Genomic DNA, 15,530 nt, shown 5'->3' with positions numbered 1-15,530 from the left:
ATATTTCTAAAACTATAGACTCTAGGACAATTTAAAAAAAAAATAAAAAAAACTTTCATTTTCAATAAGGTTGATACCTGATTTAACTGACTGTTATCATTATATTGTACTATCTATTTTATATCTTAAAATTTTAACTGTCTATATATTTATATATATTTTACTATTTCAATATCTTAATATTTTAGCTGCCTATTTATTTATTGACTTTAGGCCACACTTTTTTATTTTTATGGATGACATCCTCTGGGGACCCCGAAATCGGTGCGAGAGGGCGAAAAAAAAAAACAGTCCAAAAAAAAAAATGCTGCTTAAGTAAAGGAATGCTGTCAGTACACAGCTGGAAACTCAAATTTACCACAGAAACACGTATCAAACTAACAATATGTCTTTATCCATGCTCTCAGAATATTAAAGCATTGTAAATACTTCGTAGAAAGGTAAAAAAAAAGTCATGAATATATGGGCCCGTAGCCAGGGGGTTAGAAAGAACCACCCCTTTTGCTGGGAAAAGGTCCACTCTGGGTAAAATTTGATCTAGATACATTAAGTTTGTATGGAAAATGGTCTACTTTTTCAAAAAAAGAACCCCTTCCCTTTTGGAATTGCTGGCTACGGGCCTGATAGACATGCTGCATATTACCCAATCTATTTAAGGTTATTTCATGCATTTTGTTGGTATAACAATCAATAAAACAAATATCAAACAAACAGCATGTCTTTATTTGTACTCTCAGAATATTAAAGCATTATGAACACTACACAGAAATGTTAAAAAATGATGCAAAGATATGCTTAATACTACCAATTCTATAAAAGGTCATTTCGGTCGATGCCATTTGGGCTACTTCGACTCACATGAAGCAGCCAAACTGTCGGGTGGCCTGACCGACCTACAGCCCACCAAATACCTCGACGCCCTGTCGACCCTTTTTTTTCGCTACAAAAAACCTGGTATTTGTTGCTTTGGACAGAATATCACTGAAATTTTCCGAGCGATAGTTGCTGGCTGCTGCCAGCCTTTCGCATAATTGTAAAAAAGTGGCCCAATATCAATGGCATAACAATCCAAAACGACGGCCCCGTTCTCTTTATGACTTTATATAATTAATTGTCCTGTAATTTGAAAGTAATCCTAGAGATGAATTTGATGGCAAAGCGGCCACATTTCCACGTGGCAGTAATACGCATGCGCAGAAAGCACATTTTCCGGCAAATTCAATAACGACGTTTGCAACAACCGACTTCGATGGGGAGGGGGGGGGTGATTTTTTTTTTTTTTTTTTTTTTTTTGGAGAACGGACGAAAATCGGTGCGCGCGCAGGATGTCATCCATAAAATTTAAAAAGTGTGGCCTTATTAATTTTTTCTGTTCATTTTACCTATGTTAAGTCTACTGAACATTTTATATGAATTTTAGACAATAAATGACTATTATTATTATTATTATTATTATTATTATTATTATTATTATAGTGTATGGATATAGTAGCAGTGAAAAAATATCTTGCTTCTCCTGGATGACACGAGGATTAGAATGCCATGGGAAATTTTGTTTGATTTGCTTGGGATGTTGTACATGTATTCCCACAAATTACCTTGAATTATTAGTAGCCTCAAATAAATGATGAAACAGATATAAAAAATTCAGATTTGGTCACAAACTAAGCAATTTTTTTTAATATCATTAAAAGTGTGTATCAATATTTTTAAGCAAAAAAAGAATATTGTACAAACAAGTACTAAGAATGTATCGCCAAATTTACTTACGCAGCCTCCAGAAAAGCTAAATGCACGGCGAAAGTTCCGGATTTGAATATGCACTGAAATAAAATGGCCACAAACTGCATTTCGATAATGGGGATGACACAAGCTATGGATACAACGATGCCTGCCGTCACAGTCAAGAAAAATGGAACCACAAAGCAGTGCGTTTTGTCTGAAATACAAATATGATATTTGAATTTGAATCATATGTTTCAATACTTAGCAAAGGCTACGAAAAGCGAAGTGTATTAAATCAAAAGGACAAACATAATTTTGACACAGATTAAACCCTCGACCAGTTAATACCATCATTTTTTTTTAATTACCGTCTTTTGTTGTCTTGGCAACAAGCTTATCCAGCATCAAACCAGTCAACAATGCCCAGAACAGAGAACTCACTTGGAACCAGGAATACACGTCCGTATACGTACTTACTGTAATGTAATTAGAATTTGGTGTAATATGTTGAAGTAGGTCCCTTGTTGAGAGTTGGTAATGATAAATTATTATTACAGAAACGTTTTTACTTTTAAGTATCCTACAGCCTAGTCAGCCATGTGATTAAAAATATTTGTTAAATCATCATGGGTTAGAAATCAATAGATTTACATAAACATTTTACCATAATGAGGATTACAGGGAAGTCACTTGAAGGAAAAGCGCAAGTAGGACGTTGCAAGTTTGATATCAGTATCCATACATGTAAAGTTACCCTCACTAGAAATAAAGCCTCTTAGCTGAAAAATCCTCTATGATACCTTTGGTATAGTTTACTCACGAAAAGAATAACTTTGATCATTGTATTTAAAAAGGTAGTCAAAAGTGAAATGCCTTAACGCGTCATGGAAGGACAGTCAGGAAACACAGCACAGCGTATCAAAGTTAAAGGAGAGCAGTGCGTGTAATCCGCCTCCACACGCGCCGTCCTTGCATGAGCAATTAAACACCGGAGCCGTGATTTAATCCGTTTAATGACAAGTGTGCAGGCTAGGAGACCATCAGCGGATTACTCGACTCTACTTTAATTTTGGTCGGCGGTATTTGATCCGCGGACCTGTGAGTCCGAATACCCTCAAAGACGCACGATGTGCACCACCTTCACTGGGTTATGATACGCTATAGTAACGGTAACATAAATAGTTTATAGAACTAGAACCTTTATGAACGGTTGGACTTTTCCTCCTGACTTCTCTATAAAACTCAGGCCTCTAATAGGTCATTTTTAGAATTCTCCTATCAAAGTTATAAGAAGCATTTAAAATAGGGATATTAAACAGCTGGTATTTACTCAGACAACGCAACATTGAAAACAAGAAAGGTATTTACTACAACATGCTTTGCAAACTTGTATAATTAATATACATGCAAATATATTACCTGTGTTTTTGACATTGTTTCCGTAGTAACTGATGATCGCATAAAAGCAACCGTCGTATGTGATAATGACGGTGTCCTGGCATATAAGCCATAGCATCAGCACCCAAAATGTGGTACTTTTTAGAATCAGTAGTGTGCCATGTAATACACCGATGTTAGTGCTTTCGTCATCTTTTTTACCGTCAGGGTTTCCCATTCCGTGGATCATCGGGGCACTTCCGTCAAAACACGTTTCCTTGCGATTGGCATTGATATAATGTTGGTAAGTAGTGTTCATATTCAACGCATTGTGGCAATTTATGTCATCAGGCTCCACACTTGCCTCCTCGTTTGCTTTGACTGAAAAAAACCAGAAAGACAATTCCAATGTAAATCAGTGTCTAAACGTTCTAAATTCAAATTGTTGTTAAGATGTACGTAGTATTACAGGCGTAGGCCTCACCCCAGGCATATTATCTAAATATTATACTTTACAACATATATTTGTTAATGTATTTGCTTCTGGCAATGGGCTGAATCACAAATTTACACACGTTCTAACATTTTATCGAGCTACTTAGCTATTTACCGTCCATGAAGTTAATTAAATATAATTCAGCTATCATTCTTTCCAGGACACCAATGGGAATGGCGAATTGACTCAAAATACAAAATACGTTTTTGGTGACTGCTAATGTAGTTTTATTGGTTTAATTATATAAGCAACAGTGGTAAATTGTATTATTCTAAGCAATCCATTAATTTAATTTTAATTTATGAAAAAATAACCCTGTAATTCTTGGGGTTTTGAAATGAAAATTATCAATTAAATCGAGAGAGATATATATCAGATTAGGTGATAAGGACAAACGAAAAGCAAAAGTTGATAAAATTCAATCAATCAATTCAATAATTTACCTAAAAAGCTAAATTTAAGGTGTGAAAATTATAGTAATAAAATATTTCAAATTATAAGGATTGTTTCCGTTACAAGACGTTGCGTTATCTAATGGTTCCCAATACTGATACTCACCAAGTTGTTCATTAACAGCAGATTCGTCCACGTCATTTTGATTAACCTTGTCAATGCCAGTGAAACAACCTTCCTTGTCATGTTTAGAAACTCCCTTAGTAAATCTATTGCGTTTGCGTATCTTAAAACAACAGGCTATGTCAATGTTGTTCCCGTCTTCATCCTGTCTAGGAGGAAGGGTGATTGTGTTGACAGAAGACATAAGAAGTATGATACCGGCAAAGGTGAACATGCACATCTTGTACGACACTCCAGCCTGGTACGCCATCTGCAATTGCAAATAAATGAAATGTTTAACGATATTTAATGACAACTACATTAAATTGTATACAGTATCGTGTGTATATATACAAAGAATTAAGAGATACAGTAAGCCAAAAGAGCAAGTATTATGTTTCATCCTATACTACTGATTAACTATCCACAAAAGCAACGGTATATCAATTATACCATGGACTGTTTATATTTTAATGGATTTTCTAAACGTGTCTTCAGTTTTGACAGACGTTTTCCCATGATAATGATCTACGATTGTTCAGATCAGCTTGCTACATCAAGACATATTGCCATTGTTTAAATGTTCCCCAAGTTTTCGAATATGTAATATGAACAATTACAAACATAAAGACATCCTCAGCACGGTGCGCACAGCTATTAAGTGTTTTCGTTTGCATGTGTAACGTGTTCGTTACCTTTAAGAGTATAGGGACAAAACCGCTAACGTCTGTGGCACCGGACACCAAACAGATGAGTGTCGCCTTTAACTTAGGAAATAGCACTGCCACCTGGACGTCAGTTAAAGCCAACTGTAACCCTCCCATCAGGTTAAATATGGCCCCGGGGAATAACAGCCACTCTGTTCCTGTAAAGCGACTATTTATTAATTCCACACTGTGTCTGCAATATTGTGATAGTTTCCTTTTGACTTTTTGGACATATTGTTAAAAATATTTCGTGTGGACCAATGTCAATCTCCATCATTGATCACAGACCGATTTTGTGCTGTTAAAAGTATCGATCACCCTTTAATAACACCGTCTATTTGGTCAAACCTTGACATATTACATCTAAGGTCCAATTCCCATTGAAGCTATCGGTCTACGTAGATCGATCCAACTCTGGAACTATTGCTGAATGCAATCAGTTTAACAATTTACACACCGTACCTCTCTCTGCTAACGCCATCAGGCAAAATCCACCAGCACACAGGCATCTTAAAGGACACGTCAAAAACACAAAATTAGACTTTTAACGTTGATCCACTGGAGACGCTTAATTCTCTAATGATTAGCGTAAGTAATATTTAGGCTCATAATGCTGATATCGGGCGGTAATGTCAGTAAGAGCGAATCGCGTGTATCTTTATATGGTTTTTAATATCTTAATTTGTACTTAAATGTGCAAAAAAAGATGAATTCATGTTTGTCGTCTTTACAACAGTTACAGTTACCTTAAAATTGTTCTTACGCAGTGTGATGGAAATATACTTACATAGATATGATCCTCAAACAGACTGAACCACAATGATCATATACATAACCAAGTATAAAAAGGGCTCCTAAACCGATTAGAGAGACAGTGTAAACTAAGTTCAGCATCTCTTCTTGTTCGGTGCACTTAAGGACAAGGTCTTCTCCGGTTGTGTCTTGCGTGCAGTTGCCAAGGCCAGTACAACCAGAACTCGTCATGTTATAACTAGCATTGGCTACAATATCGAAGTCACAGCGGGAATAATAAAACCCTTCCTCTATGAATATGTACATGAAGGCTGGCCATCCGGTTATCGTGGCAGAGTAGACAGCAGCTTCGAGGATGCCGAAGAAGACACGGAATACTTTCCAACACATGGTGTCTGCCATTTTGCCCGTCTACAGCGGAAATACTAATCAGAAAAATGGACTGACCTGAAATACATACCTGTGTCAACTGATAAGGTGTTCATGGACGGTGCGATATTAACCTTAATGTCCACAGGTCAGACTGCAGTGAGATAACCGAGGATATATAATTTAGGTATTCTGAAACTTTGGGAATTTTGAGATTAATTTTAAGGGAGACTAAACGTTTTTTTTATTGCTGTAGGAATTTAATGAATTGTAGATGAAGTACTGGAGGCTGGAGTGCCGGAATAATACTTTTTCTGGCTTCTGTTAACACAATCTCCCTTCCATGTAGTCAGGATGACTACGGGAACAACAAGTGTTTTAAGGTATATATACAGAAAGTGTTTGACAAAAACATAAACACGACTGACCTAAGGTAGATATATTTGATAATAATAGTAAGTTTTCATTGACTTGATTTTTTTTGCACTTACACAAAAGTCATTTTACTGATGCGGTAATGATTATGTTTTGGGGTAAAATGGCAAAAATGATACTTAAAATATGTCCTTTACCCGAGTATCGGCGAACACCGTTACAACGCCAACTTAAAGACACCACTTCAATTACATGCCTAGAGTTGTTCTTTAAAATCTCATTTCAGCATCAAGCGTGAAAATACAGCTGTACCTTGGTAGTACTAGTACATTTCTCAATCAACCGTCTTTGTGTAAATATTTTAATTGGTAAGGGGTGGACATCCATTCGTAAAACCTCGGCCACCGTCTAATCCAGTACCATTACACGTAGCTAGATTGTGTCATTTCGTGGCCCGACCCATTGCCACGGTATTATTTCAAATCGTGTAGCTGTTAGACCTTGTGGAACAACACCGGTGCCAAAGTAGGTAGAAAGGTAGACAGCTGGCGGTGAAACATATTCCCAAAAACAGTACTCCCAGCTACAAAACAAAACAAAAAGTGGTTACTATCATGGAAACGAGTCATCATCAAGTTTCTGTTCATCTAGGTATTTCTAAGTGTAAAAATATTTCCATTCTACATGTACCATTTCCACACAACTAAAAAACAGGCCAGCCGTCTCACATGCTTGTATTAGTTTAACAATTCGACCACACATTTATGACTTCAACTATATCTTTTTACATGTGCCACTTTCACACAAATAAAAAAAAAAAAAATGGCCGGCCAATTGTCTAACATGATGGGCTAATTTAGTTAAAGAATTCGGTCACATACTTAAGACTTTATATCCTTCCCATATGTTAACCAATCTAAGTAGTTAATAGAATACCACACAAAATGGGCTTTTATTTACATACCCAGAGTGGGTTACTTTCCAGGATGTTTTTGTACCAGGAAAATATTGGTAATTCAATAAAGGTCAACAAACTACTGGCAGTGACTTGTATTCCGTAGGTCTTTCCAAAGTGTTCCTTTGGGAACCTGAGTATTTAATAATACAGGTTTATACAGCGATAAATGTGTCTGTGAGGCACATCCAAATCATTCTTAACAAAATCCAGGAAGACATAACACATATGTTATTGAGCATTGTTTCTTGCTCTCGCGTCTAACGCACACAAATGTAGGTAAGCACCCTTAACCAATAGCTACGTGGATGACAGATACTATAGTAGTACGATGGGATATTAATGCTTGGTCATCGCTCTTGCACTGGGGACGAGAGGCAAAATATGTAAAGTAGTGAAAAAATGTTCCTTATGCTGCTTCTGGCTTAAAACGTTATAAAAGTGCCGTCATCTCATTAGTACACTATTGTTATTACATATTCATTAAAGGCAACTTAACACGTATTTTTGTAAACATCCTTCGACACCATTAAAGCAAGGAAGCTAGAACAAGTAAATGCATAGATGGCACTACACAGTGCACTTACGCAGAAACTACGAATGCCAAATGTACAGCGAAACTTCCGGTTTTCAATAAGGAATAAAACAAAATGGCCACAGCTTGCATTTCAATGATGGGGGTGATACAAGCTACGGATACAATTACCCCCGGCAAAACTGTCAGGAAAAATGGAACCACAAAACATTGCCTTGCATCTGGAAATATAATGGTATCTATCTGTGAATCATATGCAAAACCATGCCTACTGTCAATATAGCGCATTGTTTACCAAGATGCAGAAAAGAATAAGGGCCTTTTGATGGTACCGGTGTAACGAAACTGAAGGTCTGTGTAACACTAAGTCCGCCCTCTATATAGTTATAATGTTTAGGGTTAGTTTGACCTAAGTGGCTCAAAATCTAGGGCGAGGCTCACCTGTACAAATGAATGGGAAGCGGACTCTCTGTTATGAGGGACTCTCTGTCACGTTACACCGGTTACTAAATTGTCGATGCAATTGCAATTAAAATCATTAATATGAGTAGGTGATGGACGACATAATTAATTACAAAAATAATTAGATTTAATTTTACTTTTATGTTAAGTTCAAATATCATATAAAACTTTGCTTCACACAATCACCTTTACTGTTTGTTTTAGCAACAAGTTTATCCAACATCAAACCAGTTAGCAAGGCCCAGAACAGAGAACCCACTTGGAACCAGGAATAAACGTCCGTATACGTGCTGACTGTAACATAATTATGATTAGGTGAAAAAGATTTCTAATTGTTGCCCTGAGTTTAAATTTTGTAAAGGGATAAGAATAATTAATTGTTTTTAAAAATGACTTCACTGGAAAGTAGATGGTAAATTCGCCTCAAGAAGACCAGTTTAGACTTCTCGTAATACAGTCTGTCACTTGTGATACGTACAGGGTTCAGCACACGTAATAACAATTATAAATGAACTGCACTAAAGCACAATCATAGACAGGGGGAAAAAGTGAGAGAAAATTATAGGCAAATAGAGGGAAATACAGAAATCCAACGTGACAGGAATGGTAGTATGCTAGGAACCATGGTCCGTTCCATTTTACTTAGTACAGATGACATCCGTCCCATATATTTACCCCAATACTCTGACTAACCAAAACATGTACTTGTCATACGGAACCCGAACTTTCATTCCTAGGACAACCACTCCTGTCGCACATGTTAGAATTAACATACACGTAATAATGTAATACCTGTACTTTTGTCATTGTTACCCAAGTAATTGATGATCGCGTAAAAACATCCTTGGTATGTGACAATGATGGTGTCTAGACATATAAGCCACAGCAATAGCATCCAAAATGTAGGAATTTTTAGAATCACTAGAGTGCCCTGTCGTAAGCCGGTGTTGGCGCTTTTGTCGTCGTCTTTGCTGACATTTGTTTCTTGTTCGTGTACCGTCTGGGCAGCCTCGTCAAGGCATGCTTCCTTTTGATTTTCAGTGTTCGTATGCTGAGGACGGGTGCTTATAGTTTCATCATGGTGGTCAATTATTTCATTAGCTTTCCCCCGGTTTACCTCATCATCAGATGTAACGTTACCTATTAACGTTGGAATGATTTAAATCGAATGATTACTGCAGGTGCGCGTTTGAGTATATACAGTTAACCTGGGTATATACAACTTACCCTTATCAACAATTACTTTTCATTCTAATGGAGCAATATCTAACAAAGTAACTTAAAAAATCTACCAATTAAACATGTTTGAAAACAAGTTTTATTTTTGTATTGAGCACTGGCATGCGTATTTGTGTACTTTGGGCCTTTTGAATATCAATTAACAAACTCTTGTGTTTATGTCATCATATTGTGAGTTCTATTGTACATGTATGTGCTGTTGAATAAATCTTACTCCACAAATTTATGCTCACCAAGCTGCTCATCTGTACAAGATTCAGTCACGGCATTTTTATCGACCGCCCCATTACCATTTGTAGAGCTTTGTATGTTTGGTGTTGTGGGGCAGATGTGCCGTTTGCATATCTTAAAACAACAAGCTATGTCAATGTTGTTCCCGTCGTCATCCTGTCTAGGAGGAAGGGTGAATGTGTTGACAGAAGACATAAGAAGTATGATACCGGCAAAGGTGAACATGCACATCTTGTACGACACTCCTGCCTGATACGCGACCTAGAATGGTTTTATATTTTATAGTGAAAAAAATTAGGTTATATATGTTTTCAAAACAATATTCAAGGTAATATTTCAAGCCAGTCAATCAAACAGAGTCCACATGTATGATAGTTCGACTATACTGCGTACTTACGGCAAAAGCATCTAGATTCGATGCAAGTGAATTTTTTTGAGAAAATGTGTTCTGTCACTTGTGCTATTCCTTGCTTTCTAGCTGTTACTTGATATAATCTTATTCTACCGGATCACTTACAACATCTACTTATAATTTCCCATCAAAGCAGGATATGGTTAAATATTTTTCAGTTTCAGAATTTATTTTGAATATTTTCGTTGTTGGTGCCTTACCTTCAACAGAACAGGTGCAAAACTACTGACATCAATTGCACCAGAAAGCAAACACGTGAGCGTTGCCCTTGCTTTTGGAAATAGTATGGCCACCTGGACGTCAGTTACACCCAACTGGAAGCCACCAAGCAGGTGAAATAGTGCTCCAGGAAATAAAAGCCATTCTGTCCCTTTGAATCAGAAAATATTCAACATTGTTATGTTCCAAGTTCGTGCTAATATTGTTACATGCTCATGAGCATAAATCGGTCATTCACTTGTTCTAAAGCCAGTTTTGCAAAATGTCAAACAAAGTGTATCGTTTTGATCCTCCTGCTTTTTGTTGTATTTTAGACTGAGTCCTTTAAATGTTCGAAATGACACCCGCCATGGTTCTTTAAATAACTACCATTTGAGATATTGCAATAAATTTTGCATATTGCCGTACCTTTTTCGGCTAATGCCATCAGCAAAAATCCACCAGAACACAGGCATCTTAAAGGATAAACAGCAAAAAATTATAAGACATGTATGCAATGGTATGTACAATGAAATTAATAACCAACCTTTCTCACAGATCGCTCATGTATTCTTTGGGTTCTTGTTGATCGTCACATAATACAGTGTATGTCATATTATACAATAATCCACGTAATTGATTTTTTCTTGTAAAATAACACATTTAAATACTTTCTTAAACCGCCGACATAATCACAAATATACACTTATCCTGACTATAAAATCTGCATTTTTCTCAAGCGAAGCGAAAAAGTAAAGCCACCATGGAGAATGACTGGTTTGGCACAGTACGCATGCGCACTTTTTCACAAATGAAGATACACAACAAATTTGATTTATAATGAAAATTTTAAGTTAAACAATCATGGGAGAAACATTGACAAGTACGTACAAGAAAAAAATCGATCACGCTGATTTTCGACAAGAGCCCTTTTTTTACCCAACAGTGCTTACAGTAACTTTGAAGTAAAATGCTTGTGTAGTTTCGAGGACTAAAAAATAACATAATTACAGTCAAATTAAGCGTATTGCTACACACAATATATACTTACATACATAGGATCCTCACACAAACTGTTCCGCAGTGATCATAGATATACCCAAGCACAAGAAGAGCCGCTAAACCGAACATAGCTATCGTGTAAACTAAGTTTAGCATCTCTTCTTGCTCAGTACACTTATGAAGGAAGCTATTATCGGTCTTTTCTTGCGTGAAATTCCCCAAAACAACACAGGCATGATTACTACTGTTAATGCTAGCTTTGTCTCCAGTATCAAACTGGCAATGGGACACGTAAAATCCCTCCTCTGTGAAGATGTACATAAATGCTGGCCATCCTAACAGTGTGGCGGAGTATATAGCGGCCTCCAAGATACCCAAGGTGGTGCAAAATAGTTTCCAACACGTTGAACGTGCCATGTCGCCCAACAGATATGTAAATGAGTTAGTATGCTAATTTGGTATGTACCCGCGTAACTTATAGTAATACATGCACCTACTCAGGTACACTAAGATAAGTAACATGCTTGTATTACATGTTGTACTTGGTACAGTTATTGGCGTGCTTTGGCGTCTTATTTGACTCACACAGCAACCTTCCATAAGTTATTACTTACATATTATATCCTTATTTAAAAATTGAAAACTTGGATGCAACATATTTAAATATTCATTGTCAGAAAGGTCAGGAATGCGCAATGATTTAAAGTAAATGGCTATGCAAAGTGCTATTAGGGACGACGTAAAACAGGTCTACTTACAGATAGGATAAATGGTCTACTTTCTCCAACGTCACCAGCACACACAGTACTGGAGTGGATAACATATTCCATAAGGTCTGACCGAAAAGTACGTTTAGAAATGAACATGCTATTCCAATCTGACAATTGAAAAATGATTGGAGTGTTTTAAACCCCAAGTAACTACTTTTGGGCCCTTTGCTATCACATTCCTTGTTTCTATGTCATGATTTGAAAACTTAAAGACTGAGACCGGAACATTTTCATACCACTGTGGTGAGTTGGTCAGTCAAAAGGAACGGGTTAAATTGCGACATCCTTGCTTGTGACTTTCTTAAACAAAATCTATAAACATGAACTACACCTGTTATTATGGAAATGGTCTGAAGCGATATCGATGGATACCATATAGACTAGCAAATTTATTCTGGAGTAAGGTATACCCTTTTCAGTATTTTAATACTGTCAGTGCCACATAAATATTCAAGGGCCGAACGAAGTCTTCCAATATACGACCTATACACACGATTGATCTGTCTAAAACACGCACCGTGGTATAGAAAATGCCGCCCTTCCCCCTCTGAGAGAGAGAGAGAGAGAGAGAACATGCTACAAATGCTACGGAATATACATACGTATTTGATGCAATTACACATGTTAAATTTGGGAGAAGCGATGAAACATACTATTTAACTACGTGTGCATGTTACAGTTATCCTTTTGACTTAAAGACGCCTCAATTACTTTTGCCACATACACATTTCCACTTGTTGAATATAGGCTACATGAGGATATCTTTCTCTTTTATATACGTAAATAATTTCTATCGATTGGCACACGTGTCTCATGTATTCATCATAAGCGATACACATGTATACATGTAATTCCCGATTGATGGTAGGATGCATAATTATATATATCTATAGCAACTAAGATTTGTAAGTGTATCATCTGGTTGCGAGAGTAGAGATATCTACAGTTCATCACTCGTCTTATCCGGTGATGTCACCATAGCATCACTATTGAAAACGTTATTGGCTGTTATCGTACATGTATGCGTACTGCTGTAAGAGATCGTCGAGCGACACCGACGCCAGAGGAGGTAGAAAGGCAAACAACTGGCCGTGAGGCATATTCCAATGAACAGTACTCCCAACTGCAATAATAATAATAATAATAATAATAATAATAATAATAATAATAATAATCGCCATTTTTTTTCAGCGAGAGGCCTCGCAGAATTGGTCTACTCAGTCTATACCTACTCTCATTTCCTTCTATTTTATCTTATCTAATAGAAACGCAATTAAACAAGCGTCTTCGTACATACCCACAATGGGTCACTTCCCAGGCTATGCTTGTACCAGGAAAATATTGGATAATGAATAAAGTTAAACGCACTGCTGACGGCATATTGTATCCCGTATGTCTTGCCAAAATGCTCCCTCGGAAACCTATAAATTAAATGTTTTGCCGGTAAAGGTGAGTTCATCATCTACAATTTGTATGCACGATGTTACTTAACTTACGTATATGTTTACAAAATACCTCACATGATACTCTGTAGTTATTCTCGTTGAATCTTTCTTAAACAATAACCTTTGGGCAGTATATTTATACTTTTTAGAGGTACATGTACATGTACATGGTTAAATCAAATTTTACTTACGTTGAGGCCACGAATGCCATATGCACGGCGTAACTCCCGGTTTTCAAAACGGAGTGAGACAAAATGGCCACAAACTGTAGCTCGATAATGGGGACGATAGAGGCAATGGATACAATTAATCCTGCCAAAACCGTCAGGAAAAATGGAACCATGAAGCATCCTCCTTTGTCTGGAAAATGGAGAAGCATTCCCACGTGATTCATGCGGGTCTTCAATAGCTTGTATGGGCATTGATTCATATTTAATACAAATGTGTAGGCAATAGCATGAACAATTTTTAGCATTTTGTTGGAAGACGAAATCACAAATAAAATCTACAATACAAACACAGTTTCACCTATAGCTCAATTTGTATCTTATTCTTGATTATTACCGTCTTTGGTTGTCCTGGCAACAAGTTTATCCAGCATCAAACCAGCCAACAATGCCCAGAACAGAGAACCCACTTGGAACCAAGAATACACGTCCGTATACGTACTTACTGAAACAGAATAACGATTCCTTGTTGTTCCTCTGAGTCGTAATAACTTTAAGATTAAAATGGGAATTGACATCAAGGAGAAAGGGACACACATACACACACACATACACAGCGAGCGAGAGAGAGAGAGAGAGAAGAGATCGAGAGAGAGATCATACATAAATCTCGTGTTAATAATATACACTTAAATGGATTACCTTTACTTTTGTCATCTTTTCCGTAGTAATTGATAATCGCGTAAAAACTCCCTTGATATGTAATAATAAGGGCGTCCTGGCATAAAAGCCACAGCAACAGCACCCAGAATGTGGGGATTTTGAATATAACTAGAGTACCATAGAGTAAACCGGAGTTTGTGTTCCTGGCGTCTTCTTTTCTTATAGAGTTTTCTACTTCGCACACCATATGGGGACTTTCGTCGACACACGTTTCATTATGATTGACATTGTCCTTATGTTGGCAACAGGTGATATCATCAAGATAATGTTGACCATCAACTTCTTTGGCTCTCTCCTGAGGTGCCTTCCCGCCTGCTCTACCGTTACTAATCAAGGCTGGAATGGCATTTTTAATGGAATGAACGTCGCATGTTTCCTGGTTTATAGGACAGAATGGTTCCAGTGTAGGAGTTAAGTTTACATTATCAGGCACGTATGCTGCGTTTGACCAACCTTGTTCCATGGTTTGGTACTCATTACTTTTTTCGTTGGTAGCGGATTCGTACACGGCAGTTTCATCGACGTTTGTACCAGTTCCGTTGTTTGGTTTCGGGGGTATATTTGCACTGCATAGCCGTTTGCATATCTTTAAGCAACAAGCAACGTCAACGTTGTTCCCGTCGTCGTCCTGTCTAGGTGGAAGGGTGAATGTGTTGACAGAAGATATAAGAAGTATGATACCGGTAAAGGTGAACATGCACGTCTTGTACGACACTCCGGCCTGGTACGCCATCTGAAATTTTATAAAGAATTTAAAATAAGTGACAAAACAAGACATTTCAGTTTGCATTTTAAGTATTTAAATAAAATTTGAAGACAGACAAATGAGTTGTTTTGTCGTATATTACTTCATATGCTGATTAGCACTTGCTTCCCCAGCAGACAAACGACATTGATTCACCGTTGAATCAACGTTAATTTGGTGGATCAACGTTGAATCAACGTAGAATCAACGTCGTTTGCCTGCTGGGTTCGAGATGCATAACAGTCCATCTGCATCGTCATCCTTTGCTTTGAAACGAAAAAGAGTCACT

The sequence above is a fragment of the Lingula anatina genome, chromosome 8, assembly GCF_051362555.1.
Source record: "Lingula anatina isolate TDL-2025a chromosome 8, LinAna3.0, whole genome shotgun sequence".
Classification (NCBI taxonomy): domain Eukaryota; kingdom Metazoa; phylum Brachiopoda; class Lingulata; order Lingulida; family Lingulidae; genus Lingula; species Lingula anatina.
Note: the sequence above shows the minus strand (reverse complement) of the source record.